Source organism: Ovis aries, chromosome 20, assembly GCF_016772045.2.
Source record: "Ovis aries strain OAR_USU_Benz2616 breed Rambouillet chromosome 20, ARS-UI_Ramb_v3.0, whole genome shotgun sequence".
NCBI classification, from domain to species: Eukaryota; Metazoa; Chordata; class Mammalia; order Artiodactyla; family Bovidae; genus Ovis; species Ovis aries.
The window spans coordinates 12,500,066-12,515,513 of record NC_056073.1 but is presented as its reverse complement, the minus strand read 5'-3'; positions in this window follow the sequence as shown (position 1 = coordinate 12,515,513).

The window sequence follows — 15,448 nt, the reverse complement described above, 5'->3', positions numbered from 1 at the left end:
TTACATTTTGGGTTAATACTTTTATTACAAGTAACTTCACTTGTACATGCAATTTATCCTAATAGGTTACTAGTTATCATATTTACATTCTATAAATGTTAACATTATGGATTAATATGAAGGTGAAAGTTGCTCAGTTGTGTCTGACGCTTTGCGACCCCATGGACTATACAATCCATGGAATTCTCCAGGCCAGGATACTGGAGTGGGTAGCCTTTCCCTTCTCCAGTGGATCTTCCCAACCCAGGGATCAAACCCAGGTCTCCCGCATTGTAGGTGGATTCCTTACCAACAGAGCTATCAGGGAAGCCCTAATATAATATATCCTATAAGAATTTAGAAGCTTTTTTTCTCACTAAATCAGAATCAGGAATGAACACTGAGCTTTCAGGCTCTGCAGGTGATTTCTATGTGTCATTGAGTAAATAAAAATCAGTTTTAAAGATGTTTGGGAGTCCCCTGGGGGCCTTGTGGTTAGGATTCTGGCTTTCACTGCCACAGCCCAGGTATTGCTGGCGAGAATGTAACACAGTGCAGCTGCTGTGGAAATTAACTAAACAATTACCATATGTTCAGCACTTCTACTTTTGGATATATATATACCCCAAAGAACTGAAAACAGACTCAAACTGATATTGTACACCAAAGCATGTTGGCAGCATTATTCATGTAGCCAAAAAGTGGATGAGTTTGAGCAGACTCTAGGAGACAGTGAAGGACAGGGAAGCCTGGCATGCTTCAGTCCATGGGGCTGCGGAGCTGGACACGACTGAGCGAGTGAACAACAAGAGGTGGAAACAACCCAAATGTCCACTGATGGATGAATAAGTAAAATGTGATATAGGCACACAATGGAATGTTATTCAGACTTGAACGAAATTCTGAAACATGATACAACATGGATGAACCTTGACACTGGACTGAGATAAGTCAGACAAAAAGATAAGTACGGTGTGATTCCATTTATATGAGATACCTAGAGTAAATTCACAGAGACTGAAAGAATGGTGGTTTCCAAGGACTGGCGGGCAGAGGAAATGGGGAGTGATTGTTTAATAGATGGAGAGTTTGGGAAGAAGGAAAAGTTTTGGAGATGGATGATGGTAATGGTTTTACAACAGTGGAAATGCACGTGAAGCCATTGAACTGTATACTTAAAAATGATTAAAAGGAAAGACTTTGTTTTCGTATATTTTACCACAATAAAAGAAATGAATGTGTGCTCTGGTGAAAGTGTCCCACTTTTTAGAAGAAGGACCTCTAGACAAGCAGAACCTGGAGTTATCCAAGTGAATAACTGGGAGCAATGATGCTAAAAGGGGCTGCTCATATTTCCCCCCTTGGTTCCTGAACCCATATGATACCTTTTGGGAGTAGAGTGCTAGTAATGATAATTGACAGGGTATATCATGTGTCCTGGCAGTTGGCATCTCATCATTACAGGATATCATCTCCAAGCTGGTACCTCAGCTGCACCTTCAGAAGACCATTTCGTCACTGTCTCAGAGCAGCATCTTCTGATGGTGCAGTAAGTGACAGGTCCAGTGGATCCCATGGTCATGTGCCTACTGCCGTACTTGCTGTGCTCTAAAACAGGCCCCTTGGGCTGTCATCACCAGGAGAAGGACATGATCCAGAGAACCATCAACCTTCCAGTGGGGATCTTAGAATGGGACAGTTAGAGCAGAGAGAGTGTCATCCCAGTTGTTCCACAGTCTGAAGCAGAGTGATCTGCTTACGCAGCTGATTATGTAAGCTAGAAATAAATCCTTATTGTATGCAACTGAGATTTTCTTCATGTGTGTTACACAGAATTTTGTGGCAATAGCTGGTTGACACACTTCTATCTATCCTCCCCAAGTTTTTTAGTTTATCTTGTTCTTTGTTCTAACTTAACTGGAATGATTGGTTTGCTTATTGAAACTATTTTTAAAGCTCAAAAGTGCATTTTAAAATGTTATTTTTTCCCTCAGAATTGTTTTGGCAGCATGCCCCACAGTTTTTGCCATGTAGGCTCTCATTGTTATTATTGTGCTATCTTTTGATGTTAATTTTGTGTCCAGTGAATGTGAATTGTATTGTTCCTTTTTGAAATTTACTATAATTTTCTTTGTGAACAAGCATGTGCTTGATTTTGTGAATATTCCTTGGACAAGAACAGTATCTTCTGTTGTGGGATATTCAGTACAGTTCAGTCACTCAGTCATGTCTGACTCTTTGCAGCCCCATGAACCGCAGCACGCCAGGCCTCCCTGTCTATCACCAACTCCCAGAGTCCACCCAAACCCATGTCCATTGAGTCGGTGATGCCATCCAACCATCTTATCCTCCGTCGTCCCCTTCTCCTCATGCCCTCAATCTTTCCCAGCATCAGGTCTTTTCAAATGAGTCAGCTCTTCACATCAGGCGGCCAAAATATTGGAGTTTCAGCTTCAACATCAGTCCTTCCAATGAACACCCAGGACTGATATCCTTTAGGATGGACTGGTTGGATCTCCTTGCAGTCCAAGAGACTCTCAAGAGTCTTCTCCAACACCACAGTTCAAAAGCATCAATTCTTCGGCGCTCAGCTTTCTTCACAGTCCAACTCTCACATCATACATGACCACTGGAAAACCATAGCCTTGACTAGATGGACCTTTGTTGACAAAGTAATGTCTCTGCTTTTGAATATGCTATCTAGGTTGGTCATAACTTTCCTTCCACGGAGTAAGCATCTTTTAATTTCATGGCTGCAGTCACCATCTGCAGTGATTTTGGAGCCCAGAAAAATAAAGTCAGCCACTGTTTCCACATCTATTTCCCATGAAGTGATGGGACCGGATGCCATGATCTTAGTTTTCTGAATGTTGAGCTTCAAGCCAACTTTAAAGTTCTGTTTAAAATTGTTGAGATCAAACTCACAGAGTTTCAACTAAAAATCCTCCACAGCAGCTGTTATCTGTTCCTCTTCTTCCCCTTCTCCCTCTTCTCTCTCCTACTCCCCCTTTCTGAATTCCATTATAGGAAAATTAATATTGCTACCTCTGCTTTCTTTTTGTTTGCATTTACCTGAAAATTTTGCTCTTCTGTTTTTTTTTTCAAATTTTTCAATTTTATTATCTTTAGCAAGTCAAACAAAATATGTTACAAAAATGTTTCCTTCCCCAGCCACATCCATTTGAAAGAAATTTGTGTTAAAAAGTTGGTGATATTTATCCTTCAACCTTAGCCTCTAAGTTCATAAATCTGTATAAATATGTTGTAGTAGGCCAAATAATGGCCCTCAACATGTCCAGATACTAATCTCTGGAGCCTGTGAATGTCACCTTATATGGGAAAAGGGTCACAGTACCGGTGATTCAGTTAGGAATCTTGAGATGAGGTTATCTTGGATTATCTGGATGTGCCCTAAATGCAACCATATGTGTCCTAAGAAGGAGACCGATGGAAATTTAATACAGAAGTGAAAAAGATGATGTGAAAATGACTGTGGGGATTGGTGTGATATGACTGTAAGCCAAGGAATGCTGTCTGCCACCATAAGTGGAAAATATAAGGAACATTTTCCTCTAACTATTCAAGTGAGTGTGGCTCTACCCATATGTTGATTTTAACTCAGCAACACTGATTTTGGACTTCTGGCCTCCAGAAGTCTAAGAGAATAGAATAAACATGTACTGTTTTAAGCCATCTTTCTGCTGCTGTAATTTTTACAGAAGCAATAGAAAGCTAATATGTAAGTTTAAAAAATTTCCCCCTTTTTAATATTTTTGATAAATATGATGTCATATTCTTATGGTACTCTAGAATAACTTTTTATCCCTCTTAATAATCAATTATATAAAAATAATACCAATTATATCTTCAAAGGTCAATATCTATAGATGCCATCCTTTTCAATAACCAAGTAATAGTCCATAGTATGCTCAGTGGTAAAGAATCTGCCTGCCAATGCAGGAGACATAGGTTCAGTCAAGATCCCCTGGAGAAGGAAATGGCAATCCTCTTCAGTATTTTTGCTTGGGCAATCCCATGGACAAAGGAACCTACAAAGGGCTACAGTCTGTGAGGTCACAAAGAGTTGGATACAACTTAGTGATCAAACAACAACAACAGTCCATAGTATAGATGTTTTATAATTTATTTAAACATTCTAGACTTTCTAGTTTCCAGTTTCCCATTGTAAATAGTGCTGCAGGAAATGTATGTATGTGTTTTATATGTTGAAATTTTTTTTGAGGGGAGAGGACAGTAGACTCCTAATGAGGATCTATAGATAAGTATTAAATTTTAATAGAAGTCAACAGTTTACTTTCCAGGAAGGTTGTAACACTTCCCATCTGATTTGAATTTTCCTTTTTATGAGTGGCGATGACTGTTTTTTGCAATGCTTGTTTAATTCCTTTGCTCCTGTTTCCTTTAGATTATTTTCCTTAACTCGTGTGTCAATAGTCTTAGAAATATTTCTCGCCTTTTGATTGAACTGTGATTTTTACTCCCCTTTCATGATATCGGGAGAGAATTCTCCCCGTTCTTGCCCACTCACATCTAAAGAAGCCTGAGAACCTAAAATACTTTCCTCTCTATGCCTTAATCAAGAAATCACCTGGAAGTTCCTCTAGTATTTTAGAACAGATATCTCTCCCTTATCTCTCATTCTAAATTTATCACTGTCTGCCTGATGGCTCTCAATGGCTTCATCTGCACAGACACTGAAAGAATATACATACTATCAGTTAGTATGGGTGAGGTTACACTGCAGAAACAAATGATCCCCCAAATCTCAGTGGCTTACAAGATTTCTCTCTCCCTCTCACTGCATATCCACCGACTCTCTCAGCCTCAGCTAACAGTGCAGCTGCACAACAGGCGACTCCTGGTGCCAGTGGGATCAACGGCTTCTCCAAGAGCTGCCTTTATTGAGAGGTACACAAGGGGCCTTTCAGGCAGCTACCAGACTGAACATTATTCTTCCCGGATTCAGAAAGACGCACGTTTCCTTCAAGGCCACTGGCTTTCTAGTCTTTCTCTGGCATACTAACATCATACACAGATGTGACTCTGTGTGTCTGTCGTAATGCCCTACATCAGCCTCTAAAGAAAGAACCTTAAGCCTTGGATGAGATCTGTTTCAGGAAGAAGAGAAGGATGTTTAATTCTCTCTGCAGGATCAAACGTCCAGGTAATTAAGGATGTTCGTCCAGAAAACACTAACTCAGCATTCTGTTCTTGGTCGTTTTACCTTGGCTTCTTTCTCCAAACCAAGTAAATTTTCCCTGAAAGTTCATCCTAGTCCTTTACGTCTTTGCCATTCGCCACCCTGCTGTGTGTTTCTGGAGGTCTCATCTCGCTCGTAGTTTGATCATGGTGCTTCCTTTACCATCACGGGGTAATCATTAGTGCGGCTCACGAGTGTCTGGTTCTCCGCTCTGGTCACATAGTAGCATGCGTGTCCAGACTTCTGTAAGGTTTGGTTCTGTGACTAATTCTGGCATGAATTGTCAGTAGAAGTGGTGACTATCACTTTGAGGGTAAAGAATTTAATTGCTAGTGTAAGCCTTATGCTGCTGCTGCTGCTAAGTCACTTCAGTTGTGTCCGACTCTGTGCGACCCCATAGACGGCAGCCCACCAGGCTCCCCATCCCTGGGATTCTCTAGGCAAGAATACTGGAGTGGGTTGCCATTTCCTTCTCCAATGCATGAAAGTGAAAAGTCAAAGTGAAGTCGCCCAGTTTCGCGACCCCATGGACTGCAGCCCACCAGGCTCCTCCGTCCATGGGATTTTCCAGGCAAGAGTACTGGAGTGGGGTGCCATTGCCTTCTCCAAGCCTTATATTTCAGGGTTATTTTTTGCTGTTGCATAGGATAGCCTATCTTGACTGAAACTATTACATACCTTTTTAGGTATTTAAAATATACATGACAAATTAGAGGCATTTAAAATAATATAAGTCTTCAGACACATAATGGGTAGAAAATGCTCCGTAACTCAAGGTACAGATGTAGTCCCAACACTCGTGTCGCTCTAACTCAAATTTAAATTGTTTCAAGCACCCAGATGCCGATTAGGTAGGAAGTTCAGAATCACTTTGTTGAGCTATTCCCACTTACCCTACATTGATTTTTCTCAGTGTAGTTTATACACCCTGTGTATCAAATCACCTGGGTTATTTGTTAAAAATAGACTCCCACATTACCCATCAAATTGGAATCTGGCAGGACTCAAGGTGGCCCCATGTCATTCTTTTGTCTATTTGTTGTTTGCACGGGGTCTCAGCTGCTGCATTCGGGCTTTCTCTAGCTGCAGCAAGAGGGCGCTCTCTTTGGCATTCTTAAGCACTCACTTCATTAGCAATGACCTGAGTTGCCTTAGGCCTGGAAATCAAGCCTTGCTGCTCTACCTCATGGTTCCCACACAACTGCTGCTGCTGCTGCTAAGTTGCTTCAGTCGTGGCCGACTCTGTGCGACCCCATAGATGGTAGCCCACTAGGCTCCCCCGTCCCTGGGATTCTCCAGGCACACAACTTCTAGAGCAGCATTATCCAATAGGACCTTCTTCATTGATAGAAATGTACTTTACATGTACTGTCCAATATAGTAACCACTAACCTCACTCAGCTCCTCAGGGGTGACTAGTATGACTGAGGAACTGATGTTTTAATTCAACTTAAATAGCCACATGTAGCTAGAAGCAGACAGCACAGTTCTGGACTGTTAGCCCTTGAGAGCAGGAACTGTATCTTCAGTCTCTGCATCTTCTTGTTGCCTGACACAGAATAACCCAGGAAAGAAAAACTGAAATACAGCTACACTACTCCCATTTATTTTTTGAGTTTCCTGGTATATTAAGAAAAGAAATGCCAAAACAGGATTACAAAAGTGTTTTCTGGACATTCTAAATCTTTACTTACAAAGCAGCTTTATTGTCCTTTCTCAAGATAAACACAGGATTAAAATACTAAATCATAGACACATTGGTGTCTGAGAACAATACCTAATAGTCATGGGGGTACTCAATTACCTTTCTACCTTTGATTTAGCAAATATAAAATATGTATTAAGACAGTGATGAATCTTGCTTAGGATCTTTCCATGTACCTTCAGTTGAAGTGTATGTATACAGATATGTACACCAGTGTATACAAATCAGATCACTAATACATTAGATAGAAAAGGGTTTAAAACAAAGAATATGCTTTAGATATAGGACAGCGAATTCTTTACATCATGGCCTACTAGAACACTGTACTGAGAAAGGCTATGAGAAAAGTGGTTGGAGATTTTGGGACTTGAAGTATCTCATTTATGACTGTCAGCCATTCCTTTATCTGTTAATACCTCCCTCAGAAGAACAAAAGCAGAGTTAAAAGTGACATTCTTTAGATTTACAATAATATTAAAACTTCTTTGAAAATAATGTATTGTTCTGGTTGTTTAGTTAGTGTAAAACCCTGGACACGTTATGAACAAAATATTCTTATCAGCATGGAAGGGTTCATAGTTTTTATTTATTTTTTACTGGAGGGTAATTGCTTTACAATGGTCTATTGGTTTCTGCCAGACAGCAACATGAATCAGCAATAAGTATACATACATCCCTTCCCTCTAGTCTCACTCCCCCGCCCCCATCCCACCCGTCTCGGTTATCACAGAGGCCAGGCTGAGCTCCCTTTGTGGTGCAGCAGCTCCTCACTAGTTATCTGTTTTACGCGTGGTAGTACACATAGTCCCACCCTCTCCTCCCCGGCTGTGCCCACAAGTCTGTTCTCTATGTCTGCATCTCCGTTCCTGCCCTGAAAACATGCTTATAAGCACCATTTTCTAGATGCCATATATATGCGTTAACATATGATATTTGTTTTTCTATTTCTGACTTCCCTCTGTATAACAGGCTCTAGATTCTTCCCAATTCAAAAAGACACACGTACCCCTGTGTTCACTGCAGCACCGTTTATAAGCCAGGACAGGGAAGCAACCTAGATATCCATTGACGGGCGAGTGGGTAAAGATGTAGTGCATGCATACCACGGAATGTTACTCAGCATAAAAAGGAACAAATTTGGGTCCATAAGTTTTAACTCTTGCCTGAAGTAAGGATTCAGTTCAGTTCAGTCGCTCAGTCGTGTCCAACTCTTGGTGACCCCACGGACTGCAGTACGCCAGCGTTCCCTGTCCATCACCAACCCAGAGCTTACTCAAACTCATGTCCATTGAATTGGTGATGCCATCCAACCATCTAAAAGGCAGTCTTTATTAAGCATAAGTATCACTCATTGCCCTAGCTTTTCTATGACCAACCTGAGTAGCCCAGGGCAATTATACACACAATCCAGAAAATTACAGATAAATCTGAGTAAGAGAAAATCCAAATTTAAATAGAAGATAAGGACCAGGGAATAAATTAGAACACAGATGCATAGGCCACGGTTCCTATGCAAGCACTAAAGCTGAGCTAAGAATGGACTTGGAGCTTCATGACAGGGAAAGTGAAGAGAAACATATCTAGTTATATTACCTACTTGCCTGTGAGGAAAACACATCACTTACTCAAGGGTAACCAGCATTTCCTGACACTTGGCTCTGAAAGAAAATTCTCCTGTGGGGTTTTCCATAAGGGACATAAATACTGAGTGCACGATAGCTCTGCAGCAAATGCAACAGTGTGCTTTGCAGAACTGTTTCTTTTAGAAGTCCTTAATGTATGCAGAAGCCGCAGTATTCAAAAGATAAGTCCGTAAAACACTCCTGGTAAGGGGGTGAGGAATATTTCTGTGTGTATGAGCTCAGGACAACATGGTCAGGGATGCAGTTTTCTGATGGACCAGCTAATACCCAGGCTGACTAAAAGCAAATACATATTGTTCAGTAATCTGATCAGCAGATGGTGGGTGGGTGACAGCCTTTTGTGCACAGTGAGTCATCCCCTTGAGATTCTCACCTAAATAAGAACATTCCTCTCTTCATGGGGATGGACAGAGGGAGCACCTGAAGGCAGTCTAGAATTTTCTTTAAAAAACACAAAAAAAATACAAACCCAGTTCTTCAAAATAGGAAGGAAGGATTCAAGTTTGTGAAGTTCTATCTAACAGAGCAGAGGGTCTGCAAACTCACAGACAAGTCATTTGTTTTTCTTAACCCATGTTCACATTAGTTACCAATATTAAGAGATGAATAAATTAAAAACCTGGCAACCCAAGATGCTCACATACCACTCAGCAACAATCTGCCGGCTGGGGATAGAGCGTTTGCCCACTCTTTAGGCATCTGAACTGTTGGAGGATGAAGATTTGGATTGAAAAATGTTCAAAGAAGAAATTATCAGCTGTTCACTCTGGCTATAGAAAAATCTGAATAATACTCCCATGAAATGTGTGGCTTTTAGCAAAGTATCAATAACTGGTCAGTAAATCTACCTGGAAGAATTCCTTGTAAAACACACCTTTAAGTAAAGAAATGAATCTGGAATTGAGTTACTGGATCTAAGTCAGTTAAATTGCAAGACACGTACCAAAATACCTATTTTAGTTTTAGAATAAGTCATCTTCATCCATTTCTGATAAATGCTAAACCACAAAATCAGCTGTACATTAAGGTTAATTATAATAAAATATCAGCATTAAGGAAGATGACTGACTTTCTTATCTCTAAAGCAAGGCAGAATATGTTCAAATAATCCAAAAGTGGTTTCAAGTTATTTAGATATGTTAAAAATAAGGAGGGTCACAACTTGCCTGTTTTATGCTACTTGAAATACTTTCTGATTTGTCTGAACACCAATTCTATTGATCTGGACTTTCGAGATCACAGAAGTCCTGGTTTCATAGGGACTAGGATTCTACATTGAATAAATGGAAGTTAATCTGAAACTACTTCTTGTCCACAGATTCAAAGTCTGAGAAAGCATGCAAAGATGCAACCTTTCTTTTAAAAACAAGGTTTACTTTTTCTAATTATAAAACAAATGTATAATATCAATAATCTAGAAAATGCAGAAGAATTTAGATTTCCCCCAGCTTTTAATTTTGAAAATTTTCAAACCAACAGAATGTAGACATGCAAGTCAAGAGTCCTTCCAGTTACTAATGCTGAGCCACAAATTTCTCAGAGCTTCTTGGCAGTCAGAGTGAAATGAGAAAACAGCCAGTTATGTAATACACATCACCTATAATCAGAAAACATATCAGTTCCTCAAGGGTAGTCAATCGTTCCATGGCATTTGGCTGAGAGTGAAAAATTCTCTTATGGTCTTTTAATGAGGGATACACAGCAATATCATACACAATAAGCCTATAATTACTGCACTAGAGAGTTCTTTAAAGTATGTCTAGAACCTCTCAATGTTAGCAGAGGATGCATGATATGAAGGAAGGCAGCAGTCTGGGGGTTAAGAGCATGGACTCTAGAACCCAACTATCTCGGTTTGCATCCGTCTCCATCACTATTGTGTTACCTTGAGTAAATTACTTAATCTTTCTATGCCTTAGTTTCCTGAATTATAAAGCACTGTGATTAATAATATCACCTGCCTCAAAGGGTTATTATGAAACTTAAGTGATTTAATGCCCAGAACGACCTAAAACTGTACCTGGCCCACAGGAAGCCAGGTCATCATCAGTATTACAGGAAATGCTAAAGTAAAGGAGTGCATAGTATGTAACAGTGGGCTTCCCTGGTGGCTCAGTGGCGAAGAACCTGCCTGCCAATGCAGGAGACACAGATCTGATCCCGGGGTCGGGAAGATCCCCTGGAATAGGAAATGGCAACCCACTCCAGTATTCTTGCCTGGGAAATCCCATGGACAGAGGAGCCTGGTGGGTTACAGTCCACGTGGTCACAAAGAGTCAGACACAACTTAGCAACCAAACAACACCATGATGTAATAATACAGAGAAAGGACACTTAGACTAAATAATGGCCAGAGGAAAGGTTTCCTAGAGAGGATGCCTGGTCGATTACATAACTGCTGTTAGCAAGACCCTGGCCCAGTTACTTAAACTTTGTATTCTTACCTGCTAAAACAGAGATCTAATATCAGTTTTGATACAATAAGCTGAAGTTTGTGAGAGTTAAATGAGATAGTATATGAGGATTAGATGAGCAAATGGAACAGTGTGGCATGTATAACAGATAAATATTTTCACTTAAATCTGGTGGAAAAGTAAATAAATTACTCTTGCATTCAATTTTTACACATCTGTTTCTCCAATTAAACGGTATACTTAAGTTCAGAAGTAACTGTATATAAATATTCATTCCAATCACAACAAAGCTATCTAGAAGTAATGTTAAATGATCAGTGGTGGATTAGCACAATTCCTCTTTCTTTTTTTTTGTTTTAAATCACCATGGAAATGCCTTATGGTTCTGGTTATGTCATTTCTGAGGGACACTGTCCCCCTGAGAGTAGGTAAATGTAACACGTTGATTTCCATTTGGCAAAAATTATTGCTCCCTCATCTGTATTACTTTTTATATCCCTCATGTCACTTCATACAGAATTCTAATATGGTATGTAGTATACTGTGTCATGACCCAGATAATCACGATGGTGTGATCACTCACCTAGAGCCAGACATCCTGGAATGTGAAGTCAAGTGGGCCTTAGAAAGCGTCACTATGAACAAAACTAGTGGAGGTGATGGAATTCCAGTTGAGCTGTTTCAAATCCTGAAAGATGATGCTGTGAAAGTGCTGCACTCAATATGCCAGCAAATTTGGAAAACTCAGCAGTGGCCACAGGACTGGAAAAGGTCAGTTTTCATTCCAATCCCAAAGAAAGGCAATGCCAAAGACTGCTCGAAGTACCGCACAATTGCACTCATCTCACACGCTAGTAAAGTAATGCTCAAAATTCTCCAAGCCAGGCTTCAGCAATATGCGAACTGTGAACTTCCAGATGTTCAAGCTGGTTTTAGAAAAGGCAGAGGAACAAATTGCCAACATCCGCTGGATCATGGAAAAGCAAGAGAGTTCCAGAACAAACATCTATTTCTGCTTTATTGACTATGCCAAAGCTTCTGACTGTGCAGATCACAATAAACTGTGGAAAATTCTGAAAGAGATGGGAATAGCAGACTACCTGACCTGCCTCTTGAGAAACCTATATGCAGGTCAGGAAGCAACAGTTAGATCTGGACATGGAACAACAGACTGGTTCCAAATAGGAAAAGGAGTATATCAAAGCTGTATATTGTCACCCTGCTTATTTAACTTCTATGCAGAGTACATCATGAGAAACGCTGGACTGGAAGAAACACAAGCTGGAATCAAGATTGCGAGGAGAAATATCAATAACCTCAGATATGCAGATGACACCACCCTTGTGGCAGAAAGTGAAGAGGAACTAAAAAGCCTCTTGATGAAAGTGAAAGAGGAGAGTAAAAAAGTTGGCTTAAAGCTCAACATTCAGAAAATGAAGATCATGGCATCCGGTCCCATCACTTCATGGGAAATAGCTGGGGAAACAGTGGAAACAGTGTCAGACCTTATTTTTTTGAGCTCCAAAATCACTGCAGATGGTGATTGCAGCCATGAAATTAAAAGACACTTACTCCTTGGAAGGAAAGTTATGACCAACCTAGATAGCATATTCAAAAGCAGAGACATTACTTTGCCAACAAAGGTCGGTCTAGTCAAGGCTATGGTTTTTCCAGTGGTCATGTATGGATGTGAGAGTTGGACTGTGAAGAAGGCTGAGTGCCGAAGAATTGATGCTTTTGAACTGGTGTTGGAGAAGACTCTTGAGAGTCCCTTGGACTGCAAGGAGATCCAACCAGTCCATTCTAAAGGAGATCAGCCCTGGGTGTTCTTTGGAAGGACTGATGCTAAAGCTCAAACTCGAATACTTTGGCCACCTGATGCGAAGAGTTGACTCATTAGAAAAGACTGTGATGCTGGGAGGGATTGGGGGCAGGAGGAGAAGGGGATGACAGAGGATGAGATGGCTGGATGGCATCACTGACTCGATGCACATGAGTTTGGATGAACTCTGGGAGTTGGTGATGGACAGGGAGGCCTGGCGTGCTGGGATTCATGGGGTTGCAAAGAGTCAGACACGACTGAGCAACTGAACTGAACTGAACTTACTGATACTGTGTTAGAGTCACAGTTCATTCAATTTATACCTTGATTTGTTTAAAAAAGAACTATGGCAATTAGTTACCTACTTTTATGTTTATCTTCCTTCCAAAACTGTGAGTTTCTTGAGTAACTGTATCATATCCATATCCATAGTTTCTGGTCATAAGCTGAAACATAACATACTGATTTTCACTGTGTGGTGAAATGAGGATTTGAAGTGTGCTGTTATAAGCAAATAAGTCTAATATAAAGTTAAGGGGACTCTCTGGGAATCTATGTGAAGATCACAGACATCTCCTTTGGTATATGGGAAACCAAAGTGTGGAATAGTTAAGTGATTTGCCAAAGGTTACTTAGCTAGTTAACGGCCATAACCAAGACTGGAATCTCAAACTCTCATCAACTAGTCCAGATGGCAACCCACTATAATGACCTGCCTTTCAGACCCCGACAGTTTAGTATGTATCTCTACTACCTCACTCAGCTGCAGCTGTTGCTCACCAATCACTCTAGTGTTGCTAATCCAGTCAGTGCTTTCCAGCCCTTCATATGCTTGCCCTGTTTGTGGTCTCTGACTCTGCTGAAACCATCTTGCAATTCTTTCCCACCTGAGCCTCAGAGGCACTACACTCACCTAGTTCTTTTATCTCTCTGGCCATTCTTCCTCAGACTTTGTGCGCTTCCATTCATCTGCCACAGCCTTAGTGCTTCCTGGGGATCTATCCTTGGTCCTCTTTATCGTTTCTTCTGTGTTTTGATTGATCTCATCCAACCTCTGGACTTAAACGACCAAATTATAAATTAACATCCTCTAAATTTATTTTAACTCAACTTGTCTCCTCACTGACAAATCTGTGTAATTCAACTGTTGATTGGATTTTTATTTCCCTCTGGATGTGAAGGTTCCCTCCATTAAGTCACAGTCACATTGCAGTCATCTCTGAAAGAATCTAATCAATTGCATTCTTTAAATGAAAGAGAATGTAGCAGGGGACCAACAATCATCTTTATTATGGAATGTATTCATTTCCTATTGCTGTTTTAACAACTTACTACAGAGTTGGTGGCTTAAAACAACATAGATCAGAAATCTAAAAATCGAGGCATTGGGAGGGCTGTGTTCTCTCTAGGGCTCTGGGGAAGAATCTTTCCTTGCTTCTTCCAGCTTCCAGAGGCCGCCTGCATTCCTTGGCTCCATCTTCAAAGCTGGCAGTGCAGATTCTTATCCTCTTTCTCTCTGACCTCTGCTTCCATCCTCATCTCTCACTCTCTGACTCTGACCCTCCTGCCTCCAGCCCAGCCAGATAATCCAAGATAATCTCCCCATCACAGATCCTTAATATAACCCATCTGCAGGACTTCCCTGGGTGGTCCAGAGGTTAAGACTTCATGCTCCCAGTGCAGGGGGAGCAGGTTTAATCCCTGGAACTAAATCCTGAGTGATGTGTGGTGCAGCCAAAACAAACAAACAAAAACCCAAACCAAAATAGCAAAACAAAAAAAAAAGCAACTAAACAAACAAACAAAACCCTTCAAAGTCCCTTTTGGCACGTAAGTAACATTCACAGGTTTTGGAGATAAGGGCATGAAAATCTTTCAGGACCTGTAATTCTGTATACTACAACTGAAAAAACTGGAATTGAATATTACCTGTGGACAGAGAGCTTCCTAAAGCGAAACTCTTGAATTAACTCTGCAGCTCCGGACCAAGCACCCTCAACCCCACCCCCAGGCTTCACTCCTGATGAATCCGAGAAGTACACAAAGATAGTTCCCTGATGGAAGCTTTCCTTAAAGAGGGGGGAAAAAATGGATGGGCTACACATATTCAGTTTCTCCTTTCGAATTCACCAGTCAGGAAGCCACTGCTCCAGTGAGGAGTGAGCTAAGGCAGGTGCAGTGACATCTGTTAATAAAATATGTAATATGTGTATGAGTGTAGAATGTTTCCCCAACAAACATGCCCATTTTTTAATACATCATTGTGGCATGCATGCGTGCTGAGTCACTTCAGTCATGTTGGACTCTTTGTGACCCAATACACCATAGCCTGCTAGGCTCCTGGAGAATCCCACAGAATACATCATCATACCCCACAAATCCGATCTTCCTACTGGCGGTGTCATCAGCATTATACGATTTCCTGGATTACAAACTGGTGGATGACCCAGATTCATTTTTCTTCACTTCTTGTTAAATGTTTCCACCACCTACCCCAGACATTCTAGAAACTTGGCCTATTCATTTATCCCACAGTCAGTGCTGTCAATGCTACCACCTTAACAGTGCTCACATCTGTCCCTTCCTTTACATTTCCTCTGCCAAAACTTCGGTTAAGGCGCTGATCACTTCTTATCTGGGGTACAGCAGTGGCCTCATAACTGA